We start from the raw sequence: 12,643 nt of genomic DNA, 5'->3' as shown, positions 1-12,643 counted from the left end.
AAAAAAAAAAAAAAACAAAAGAAACAAAGATAAGCGCTTCGCGCGAGAGAGACAAGGAACACACAGAGATAGAGGTGAAGAAAGAAATGAGGCGTAAACTCGGTGAGGATATGGTGTCGTTTTTATAAGAGTACCTCTCTCTCCGTCTTGGATGCTCCAATCCAGAAATAAAGTTGGAATCGGGTACGGTTTGGCTCACGATTTTTACGCTACACCATCAGATACGAAACTCATTCCTTAAAGCGCGTGTAGACGACGCTCGTTATGTCTGAATATTTTTTGGTCATCTTAATCTTAACCGATCGTTATCGGACACGACATCCAAGTAACGCTAAAGTTCATCCCGGTCGTTGATTTTAGGGCGAAAGACACCTACTACGTGTGCATCGATGCGTTTGTGACCGTCCGATTGTGAAGTACATGATTAGTACTTTTTCTGGTATTGTAGTCAATCACACGTACGCGGTTAGAAATTAATTGTAGTTAGGTAAAGATCAATCATAATATTATTATTATCCATGGTATATTCTCAGTACATAGAATTCAATGTACAAATTAGCATATATAGAGAGAGATATAGTTAATCCAAAAGAATAAGAAAAACAAGATATTTAGTCAAAAAGCCTAAACTATATATATATGTATAAATGACTTATAGTTTACATCCATTTATGTATAAATGACTTAAAACTAAATTATATATTTAGAAATCAATTGTAGTTAGCTAAAGATCATGGAAATATTATTATCCATGGTATATTCTAAGTTTTTATCCAATCAGCTGTGTATTCAATTCAATGTATATAGTAGCATATATAGAGAGATATATGGTTAGTTAATAGCTTTTTTTTTTTTTTTGGACAACAGTTAATAGCTTTTAATCCAAAAGAATAAGAAAAAAAAAAGATATTTAGTCAAAAGCCTAAATCATTATGTATTAATTTCATAATTATGATATTTGGAGGAAATATATATTGTTAAAATTTCAGTTATGTAAATTAAAAAAAAATATAAAACATAGTGAAAATATAATTTAACATGAAAACCATTAGAAGAAAAATCTAGCCCTTCAATTAAATAGGCCATGTGTTATTTACCTTATCATCGTGAATAAATTGTTTTTTTTTTTTGACAACAAAGATGTATATAAATAAATGCTTTGCTATTCCGTAAAAAGTAAATGTTTGCTATAATTGTAAAGGCTACTATGATTTTTTTTTATAAAGAAAATCATTATGTTTGATTAAATTTGGTAAAGAGATAAAAACTACACATCCGTGTGCGGATAAAATATCTAGGTGTCACTGTGTCAGATAAGATTGAAAATATTCAAAGCAAAATAAACTTTACAGTTTATGATCCAATTTTAAAGTGGTATTTTAAAAAAAAAAAAAGGAACTCGTGTATTCGTCTAATATGGAATCGATACTCTATAGTACCATCGCAATTTGATTCGACGTTTGTACTAAATTATTTTGGCATTTGTTCGGTTACGTAAAGATTACTTAGATTCGAAACTTTTTTAAATTCATCTTTTCATTACGTGACAGACGTATAAGAAGATACGGTGCACCCAACCGTAGGTAGATAACGCCTCTGAGAGAGCATACGAATAAGAAAAATTTAACGAGTTGTGTGACTGTGTTGTGTGTGAGAGTGAGAGAGGGATGGATATAGCAGGGGAGGCCTTTTTCGAACGGCTGACGTATTTATGTGTATTGAATGGTGTGCAAACCCTCCAATCGGATAAATATCTTTTTAAAATATAATCTTAACTATTAAAACTTTTATTTTGTGGTATTTTCTTAGCATTAAATATTTTATTTTTTTTGGTAACAGTGAGTACTAGTGACCACTCATGCTTTATCTTTGTTCCCTTTTGCAGGTTTGCTCTAATGAATCTGGAAAAATTATCGTGTAATGGACATGAAATCTTTGGCTGGACGACATACTTCTATTATTATCTTTCAATCACGATTTAGTTTCCATTTTATATCCTAAATTAAAAAATATCGTTACATGGCAAAGGTTATCTATCTATCCAAGTGCTGACTGTGTAAAACGTAGAATTCAAACCAAAACCACCTAATTAAAGTAAACAATAATTGAATTAGAAAGAAGGCGAATGATTTTTTTAATTTACACGGTAAACATTCGAGACACTTTCCATGATACTACGTAATTAGATTATCGTCGTTGTCGTAATTATAATGTTTTCTAAATTTTAAGTCTCATCAAAATTTGGTGACATCTCAGTGTTTATAGTTTATGCACATTGACAATGCCATAAGACGGTGATAAGTATCAATCAAATTAATAAAAAAAGTTCGTGAGAATTCAAAATTTTGTAGTAATAAAAAGATATAACTTGTACCGATTGATTTGGTTAAACAGTCACGGACGAGTCATATGCTTAATAGGCAAAAGTTATGAATTGTTTTGATTTCTTTAGTAACATGTAGGTGCATTATTTTTAATTCATTTTATCGATTTAGTAGTAGTGTCAGATATTTATTGGTATCTATATTTAAAAAAAAAAAACGTATAAGATCTAGAATTGTTTTCTTTATTATTACTGACTGTATTGCGTAATGGGAGGAGATAGCAAAGCAAATCTTTGAGGGAGGGAAATCAAAATCATGTATTAATAAAATAAAGAGAAAATGGTGTAATGTAATGTAATGTAATGTAAATCGCTTTATCTTGAAGAGTGGGATGTGAAGCAAGTGACATTGCAAGAGTTAAGGAGCGTGCGGTCCCCATAATATTCCTGCGGGTAAGTGGGACTCAATTCCACCTCAAATAGATCGTGACCTTTCGATTGGTGGGTGTATGGGTCCTCTCTCCTCACATCCAACGTTCAATACCCCCTCTCTTTAAACAATTCGCTTCTGATTCAGTCTCACCGACACAAGTCCGAGCGACCTCAGTTTGTTTCTCATGACTGACACAATCATACGTTTAACTAAGTTGATGATATTTGGTTAAGAAAAAAAGAAACTTTGTATTTTTTTTTTTAAACTACGGTTACACAAACCAAATTATCATTATTAATGAATTGAAATCGTAACAGCTTGTGTCTTCTGATATAAACTCATATGTTTGTCCTCTTTTTTGTTTCTTTTTTGTTTCGTAGTTTATCAAAGAAAGGGAAATGACAGGTAATAATATGGAATATTCGAGATTCTTTGGCATTTGCAGAAATTGCCCGCCAAAACACACTTTTTTTATTCGATTATTTTACATGGGAGATAGGCCACTCCTCCCTCCATATCTGAATAATGGGCCTCTCTATCTGACCATATACTGTATATGCTTTGATCCAAATAGTTTGGGTTTATTAGAAACATGAATGTGTTGGGACTAGTAGCATGATATTAAGCGAATGTTATATTTCACATAGAGAAACGAAACAAACGAATAAGATTATACTGAAGGTGGCCAAGCCACCGACCCCATCCACACTATGAGAGAATGAATTGGGATTGAGTAGAAAACATCGTGATCAAAACCTGGACAAGCCAATGCGTGCCACGAGCTCCCATATAAATGATATGGGTTTCAGAGGGATGCACTGAGAATCTTTAGCTTGCACCCAAAGTGGATGGGGCGTCGTCTCAAAAAGAAGACGGTCATCCCCCCCTTCGTCTCATGAAGAAGCGTAAGGAGGGGGTGACTAATCTCTTCCTCAGACGAAGCCTCATCACTAACCAAGTGAATCTTCAAGGTTGAGGATGCCTTATCTCAAATCAAGTGAATCAACAAGTTCCTTCTACGAGTATACAAGTTCCTTCTTGCATCCGAAATTTTTAGCATATTCGTAGAAAACTTTAGCATATTCGTAGGAAACTTGAAGTTTCACTTGGGTTTGAGATTTTTAGTTTCCATTGGAAATAAAATTTATAAAAAAAAAAGTTTTGGAATCAAAATTATTAGAGTGGAATAGAATAGAGAGGATTGACTAATGACTACTAGTAGTATTTAAACCCAAAAAAACGTTCATAGGAAATGTAATATCCAGAAAAACGTTCATGGGTGAGTCGTTCAATCTTCCCAGAACTACTCTGTTTAAGATAATTAGTTCTTGATGCTAGAACATTTGGTGTTTTCACTTATTGTGGTGTTTTCGGAATTTTTTTGTTTGGGAAACATATTGTGGAGTTTGTATTGCATCGTTAGACTGAAATTTAATAGAGAAATTCCACTTAGATTTGAGTATGGGAAATTCAGTTACCTAAGTTTGTTTTTGGCATACCAAGTGTTCAATTTAATGCCTGAGAGAGAGATCATACTCAATTCGTACATTTCATTCTAATCCAATGATTTTAATTTGTACAATTCGTAAAAAAATCCGATGAATCATCGGATTGAGATTCAATTATTGATTACATTGATGCATCTGTAATTGAAAATTGATTTGAGGGTGATGATAAATTTTTCAATGACTTAGTGATGTGTGAACTTAGTGACAGAAGCTTTCACTAAGTTTATGTCTTAGTCTTACAAATACAATCATTGATCCTCTTGAGTCTTGTCGACTGATTTAGGAACTAGGAAGTTTGTTCTTGTTTAGTTCAAAGCTTGTCTCTCTGTTTGTTACTTTGTTACAATCATTGATCCTCTTGTCTGTTTGTTTGTTCTTGTTCAATTGTTCCATTGATTTTATTTTCTTCATCGTTTGATTCTACTTCTTGTACGGATTGTGTAGTTTCTAAGTCCATGTTATGGGTCAGTAAGTCTAGATCGAGCTCTTTCTGATTGGTTTCATTGAGGAATGTGTTTGTTAGTTTTTCCTCTTGCTATTTCCATCAGCTAAATCTATTTGGACACTGATTTCTGAATGGTTTCCGTCTATTTTTGTATATTACCTGACTTACATAGGAATTTTCGTTTGCATTAGTTTCAAAATTCAATGAACTGTGATATCTTGTGCTTTCATGAGGTTTTTGTTGTTCCTTTACATTTTACAATAGTCTATCGTCTTCTCTGTTGATATATAGATCTTGTTAGAAATTCAATTTGGCAAATTTAGAAAATCTTGTAAATGTGTTGTAATGAGTCATTGAGTTAGTGTTCTTGGTTTGTATTTCGTTATGTGAACACATCTCTTTTTATTGATGCATTGATTTTGTCAACATGAATTTGTAGGCAAGATGGAGGACCAGAGAAAACCCATTACAAATAATATGCATCTGGCGAAGAAGTTCCCCATGTGGAAAGTTGATCCACAAGTAGAAACACTTGTTGAAGCCACTTTCTTCAAACATTTTATGCAGTTTCACGAAGGAAAGTCTTTCACCCTAAATTTGTCACTCCTCACTGCCTTGGCATACTTCTACGATAGAAAGGAGAGTGTATTTTCCTTCGGGATAATAAATCATTTTTTGTTGATTTTAGTCTCGAAGATGTTTTATACATAACTGGCCTTTCGATTGACGGGGACCCGATATATCTCTGTAATTACTATTACTATTTTCCTCATTACTATTTTTCTCACTATTGATTATTGTATTCTCAATTAGGATGCAGGTGACTGGAGTTGAGAATGTCTCTGCTCTTGTAATTGCACAAGAATTAAATAAACTTGAAACAGAGGTGGACGCCTTATATTTCAAGAGAAAAGATGCACATAAAAATGTCTGCCTGGATCTCAATATGCTGCGAACAAGATTTGAAAAAGTTTCCGATGGGTGTCGTGACTGTGATGCTTATCTAAAGGCTTACCTGCTGTATTTGTTAGGCACTGTCATAATGCCTAACAATACCGAAGGGATTTCTCCTATCTATTTACCTCTCCTGGGTAGGCCTGGGCAAAAAAACCGGAACCGAAAACCCGAACCGGAACCGACCCGAAAATATGGACCCGAATCCGAACCCGGAACCGGTAGAATACCCTATTGGGTCCTAATCTCCTAAACCCGAAGAACCAGAACCGAACCCGGAACCGAACCGAGAACCGAATGGATACCTGACAAACCCGAAATAAAATAATATACATAAAATACTAGTTATATTTTTTTTTTATAACATAGCTATTCAAAGTTACAACTTAAAATTCAAAAATATTAGTTCTTCCTAAATCAAAATACTCAAAATAACCAAAATTATATTAAAATGTTTAGCTATATTTTTTAAAAAATTAACCAATCTTTTTAAAAAAATTAATTTTAAAAATTTAATTTTGATATTTAACATTAAAATTTCCGGGTAATCGAGTAAAATTCAGGTTATCAGGTTAAATTTCGGGTAATCGGGTACAAAAAAACATGAACCCGGATGATACCCGATTTTTCGGGTATTTATAGGTTCTGAAATTTTAGACCCAAACCGACCCGAACCCGGTAAGACCCGAACCGAATCCGAACCGATATTTTCTGTTTATCCTATTGGACCTAAACTCCTCTACCCGAAAAATCCGAACCCGATCGGTTCCTACCCGAACCCGACCCGAGTACCCGAATGCCCAGGGCTACTCCTGGGTAGAAACACAGTTAACAAGTACGTTTGGGGCGCCGCGATGATGGGATTCCTAAAAGATTCATTGAATGACACCAAAGCTCTTCTTGATCAGAGGAAAACCGGAAGCAGATCTGGGTTTGTTTATGCTATCATGGTAAAGTCTTTATTTAATGAAGTGCAAATTAATTACTTTAATTCATAATACATACTCACAATTCTTGTGCTATGTTACTTTATTGTAGGTGTTTACTTTAGAAAGGTTTGCATGCGTCCGTGAGGAACTCTCTCTAACTCCTCCAGCCAAAAAAAGTCCTCTTATGTTAGCCTGGATGGATGTTTTGTCCAAAGCCCCAGTGAAGGTAACCAGGATAGAAACATTCCGAGATTTGCTTCAGAATATGAAGAGACATGAGGTAATACTTTATTTTAGGATATAAACTGCAAATATATTTTGATGTATTCTTCTTGTAAGTTAAATGCTTGATTATATTTACGTAGGTTGTTTAGCAGCCCTATCATGATTTTGGTGAATTATCCGATGAGTTCAAAGATCAGTTGTCGATGATCTATCTGCGGATTCCGTGTATTTGTTTCAATGTGGTCGCCTACAACCGTCCGGACAAATGCTTTAGGCAACTCAGACTGAAGAAATCAGAGTTGCAACGTCTATCGAGAAGCAGGAGTAAACATACGAAAGTTAAGTTCAGCCAACATAAAGGACAAGATTGGCGAGCTGTGTGTCCGTTTTACAGAAAAGTGAATGAAGAGTGGGATAACCGCCATAACTATTCTGTGAGGAAATCTGAAGCTCCACAGCAGGTAATTTCAAGTTTTTTTTTCCAGTAATTGCCACAACAAGTTTGTTTTAATTTAACACTTTGTGATGCCATAGTATGTCCCACATACCACGAGAGGTAGGCATTGGTGATGCCATAGTATCTGATCAGTTGTTTATTGCGTTAAATTCTTTTTTTTTATATAAAGAAGTTTAAAGTTATATGTTCATTCATTTAGATAGAAGGGTATAGACTCTTTAGCGGAAAATTAATTCATAACGTTTGCATCTTTTTGCTGAAAATAACTATTAGGGAAGAGGAGATGAGTCTCAACCAGTTCTAATTCTCTAATTGCTGAAAATAACTATTAGGGAATTTGGTTCAACAATTGAATTATTTCCAGTTTGTTTTGTACATCATTCTTTTGAATAACTGGCAGGGAAGACAACCTCCATCTCATGCAAGCCCAAGTCATCATATCAATGACAGTAATAAAGTGATGTTATACTGTTTAACACAAATGAAAGTAGAGTGCCATAGTTTAAAGATATACTGTTTGTACATCATTCTTTTTTCTTTAACACAAGTGCCTCATGAAACACATGTGTGTTATATAATGTGTTTCTTTTACTAACAGAAGTGCCTCATGGAACCCGCGTGGTCTGTGTTTTTCTTTTCTGTGGCTAAAACTTTGTTGATGTTGAGTCACAGCCTCATGTTGAGCCGAACCTATATGTGGAGCAGCCACAGCCACAACCTGATGATGTTGAGCAGCCACCCCAAAATTCCCCTTCTCATGAAGTAGTTGAAGAAGATCAAACTTCCCCTTTTCATGAAGAATATTATCACAAGTCCCTTTTACATGAAGTAGTTCAAGAAGAGCGACAGTCTCGTCAAGAAGACGAGGAGGACGAAGAGGAGGAGGAGGACGAAGAGGATGTTGAGCCACAGCCTGATGATGTTGAGTCATAGTCTCGTCAAGAGCGACAGTCTCGTGAAGACGAGGAGGACGAAGAGGACAAAGAGGAGGAGGAGGACGAAGATGACAAAGAGGAGGAGGAGGACGAAGAGAACGAAGAGGATGTTGAGGACGAAGAGGCATTAGTAGAGAAGCCAGCAGATAATAGGCGTAGTACTCGGGAAAAAAACCCAATATACTATTTTTGCCCGAGTGGAAAGCGTCAAGCTCCACAGAGAGGCCGAGGAAGACCACCAAAGAGAGGCCGGGGGAGACCACGAAAGAAGAAGGAGGAGACCACCCAAGGAAATCAGAAAAGAGAGGCCGGGGGAGACCACGAGAGAATACCCAGGGAAAGGAGGCTTAAAACATCTCTTCTCTTCACGTTTAATGGATCATATGTAAGTGAAGAATCTTGGATGTTAGTGACATGTTTTTTGGTGAATACACTTAATTTAGGATTTGAGTATTTTAGAATCTTTGTTTTGTCTGATTGTTTAATCTGGATTTTAGTAACATTTATATTTGTTTCCATTGTTGAATCGTTTCATTGTTTAGTCTGTGTAGTATTTGTTTGCATTTTTCAATTGTTAACACATGTTTAGATAGTTTATTTTTGTTTCCATATGCCCTTGAATTGTTAAGTCATGTTCAACATTTTGTTTCCACCATACATTCAAATATAAACTATGTATAGTTTATATTCCACCATACATTCCACCATACATAGTTTATATTCCACCATACATTCCACCATACATAGTTTATATTTGAATGTATGGTGGAAACAAAATGTTGAACATGACTTAACAATTCAAGGGCATATGGAAACAAAAATAAAGTATCTAAACATATGTTAACAATTGAAAAATGCAAACAAATCCTACACAGACTAAACAATGAAACGATTCAACAATGGAAACAAATATAAATGTTACTAAAATCCAGATTAAACAATCAGACAAAACAAAGATTCTAAAATCCTCAAATCCTAAACTAAGTGTATTCACCAAAAAACATGTCTAAGTAGTGTCTAAGTAGCACTAACTTCCAAGATTCTTCACTTATATATGATCCATTAAACGTGAAGAGAAGAGATGTTTTAAGCCTCATTTCCCTGGGTATTCTCTCGTGGTCTCCCCGGCCTCTCTTTTTCTGATTTCACTGGGTGGTCTCCTCCTTCTTCTTTCGTGGTGTCCCCCGGCCTCTCTTTGGTGGTCTTCCTCGGCCTCTCTGTGGAGTTGGACGCTTTCCACTCAGGCAAAAATAGTTTATTGGGTTTTTTTCCCGAGTACTACGCCTATTATCTGTTGGCTTCTCTACTACCGCCTCTTCATCCTCAACATCCTCTTCGTCCTCCTCTTACTCTTCGTCCTCCTCTTCTTCACGAGATTGTCGCTTTTGACGAGACTGTGACTCAACATTATCAGGTTGTGGCTCAACATCCTCCTCGACCTCTTTGTCCTCCTCCTCCTCTTCGTCCTCTTTGTCCTCCTCGTCTTCTTGACGAGACTGTCGCTCTTCTTGAACTACTTCATGAAAAGGGGAAGTTTGATAATATTCTTCATGAAAAGGGGAAGTTTGATCTTCTTCAACTACTTCATGAGAAGGGGAATTTTGGGGTGGCTGCTCAACATCATCAGGTTGTGGCTGTGGCTGCTCCACATATAGGTTCGGCTCAACATGAGGCTGTGACTCAACATCAACAAAGTTTTAGCCACAGAAAAGAAAAACACAGACCAAGCGGATTCCATGAGGCACTTCTGTTAGTAAAAGAAACACATTATATAACACACATGTGTTTCATGAGGCACTTGTGTTAAAAAAAAGAATGATGTACAAACAATATATCTTTAAACTATGGCACTCTACTTTCGTTTGTGTTAAACAATATAACATCACCTCATTATTGTCATTAATATGATGACTTGGGCTTGCATGAGATGGAGATGTTCTTCCCTGCCAGTTATTCAAAAGAATGATGTAAAAAACAAACTGGAAATAATTCAATTGTTGAACCAAATTCCCTAATAGTTATTTTCAGCAATTATGGAATTGGAACTGGTTGAGACTCATCTCCTCTTCCCTAATAGTTATTTTCAGTAAAAAGATGCAAACGTTATGAATTAATTTTCCGCTAAAGAGTCTATATACCCTTCTATCTAAATGAATGAACATATAACTTTAAACTTCTCTATATAAAAAAAAAAAAATTTAACGCAATAAACAACTGATCAGATACTATGGCATCACCAATGCCTACCTCTCTTGGTATGTGGGACATACTATGGCATCACAAAGTGTAAAATTAAAACAAACTTGTTATTGCGGTTACTGGAAAAAAACTTGAAATTACCTGCTGTGGAGCTTCAGATTTCCTCACAGAATAGTTATGGCGGTTATCCCACTCTTCATTCACTTTTCTGTAAAACGGACGCACAGCTCGTCAATCTTGTCTTTTATGTTGGCTAAACTTAACTTTCGTATGTTTACTCCTGCTTCTCGATAGACGTTGCAACTCTGATTTCTTCAGTCCGAGTTGCCTAAAGCATTTGTCCGGACGGTTGTAGGCGACCGCATTGAAACAAATACACGGAACCCGCAGATAGATTATCGACAACTGATCTTTGAACTCATCGGATAATTCACCAAAATCATGATAGGGCTGCCAAACAACCTGCATAAATATAATCAAGCATTTAACTTACAAGAAGAATACATCACAATATATTTGCAGTTTATATCCTAAAATAAAGTATTACCTCATGTCTCTTCATATTCTGAAGCAAATCTCGGAATGTTTCTATCATGGTTACTTTCACTGGGGCTTTGGACAAAACATCCATCCAGGCTAACATAAGAGGAATTTTTTTGGCTGGAGGAGTTAGAGAGAGTTCCTCACGGACGCATGCAAACCTTTCTAAAGCAAACACCTACAATAAAGTAACATAGAACAAGAATTGTGAGTATGTATTATGAATTAAAGTAATTAATTTTAACTTCATTAAATAAAGACCTTACCATGATAGCATAAACAAACCCAGATATGCTTCCGGTTTTCCTTTGATCAAGAAGAGCCTTGGTGTCATTCAATGAATCTTTTAGGAATCCCACCATCGCGGCGCCCCAAGCGTACTTGTTAACTGTGTTTCTACCCAGGAGAGGTAAATAGATAGGAGAAATCCCTTCGGTATTGTTAGGCATTATGACAGTGCCTAACAAATACAACAGGTAAGCCTTTAGATAAGCATCACAGTCACGACACCCCTCGGGAACTTTTTCAAATCTTGTTCGCAGCATATTGAGATCCAGGCGGACATTTTTATGTGCGTCTTTTCTCTTGAAATATAAGGCGTCCACCTCTGTTTCAAGTATATTTAATTCTTGTGCAATTACAAGAGCAGAGACATTCTCAACTCCAGTCACCTGCATCCCAATTGAGAATACAATAATCAATAGTGAGAAAAATAGTAATGAGGAAAATAGTAATAGTAATTACAGAGAAATACCGGGTCCCCGTCAATCGAAAGGCCAGTTATGTATAAAACATCTTCGAGACTAAAGTCAACAAAAAATGACTTACTATCCCGAAGGAAAATACACTCTCCTTTCTATCCTAGAAGTATGCCAAGGCAGTGAGGAGTGACAAATTTAGGGTGAAAGACTTTCCTTCGTGAAACCGCAGAAAATGTTTGAAGCACGTGGCTTCAACAAGTGTTTCTACTTGTGGATCAACTTTCCACATGGGGAACTTCTTCGCCAGATGCATATTATTTGTAATGGGTTTTCTCTAGTCCTCCATCATGCCTACAAATTCATGTTGACAAAATCAATGCATCAATAAAAAAAGATGTGTTCACATAACAAAATACAAACCAAGAACACTAACTCAATGACTCATTACAACACATTTACATGATTTTCTAAATTTGCCAAATTGAATTTCTAACAAGATCTATTTGTCAACAGAGAAGACGATAGACTATTGTAAAATGTAAAGGAACAACAAAAACCTCATGAAAGCACAAGATATCACAGTTCATTGAATTTGAAACTAATGCAAACAAAAATTCCTATGTAAGTCAGGTAATATACAAAAATAGACGGAAACCAATCAGAAATCAGTGTCCAAATAGATTTAGCTGATGGAAATAGCAAGAGGAAAAACTAACAAACACATTCCTCAATGAAACCAATCAGAAAGAGCTCGATCTAGACTTACTGACCCATAACATGGACTTAGAAACTACACAATCCGTACAAGAAGTAGAATCAAACGATGAAGAAAATAAAATCAATGGAACAATTGAACAAGAACAAACAAACAGACAAGAGGATCAATGATTGTAACAAAGTAACAAACAGAGAGACAAGCTTTGAACTAAACAAGAACAAACTTCCTAGTTCCTAAATCAGTCGACAAGACTCAAGAGGATCAATGATTGTATTT

The 12,643-nt window shown here is 35.6% G+C and overlaps 1 protein-coding gene across 1 annotated transcript in view; it reads right to left on the bottom strand.

The window, feature by feature from the left end:
* The window catches only part of LOC104755880 (pyrophosphate-energized vacuolar membrane proton pump 1), a 3,787-nt gene extending 3,713 nt beyond the window's left edge, over window positions 1-74 (bottom strand). The window contains exon 1 of the mRNA XM_010478354.2: window positions 11-74. The gene's annotated coding sequence lies outside the window, so the exon portion shown is untranslated. The remainder of the gene's footprint in view (window positions 1-10) is intronic.

Source organism: Camelina sativa, chromosome 17, assembly GCF_000633955.1.
Source record: "Camelina sativa cultivar DH55 chromosome 17, Cs, whole genome shotgun sequence".
Classification (NCBI taxonomy): Eukaryota; Viridiplantae; Streptophyta; class Magnoliopsida; order Brassicales; family Brassicaceae; genus Camelina; species Camelina sativa.
This window is presented reverse-complemented; position numbering and strand designations above follow the sequence as displayed.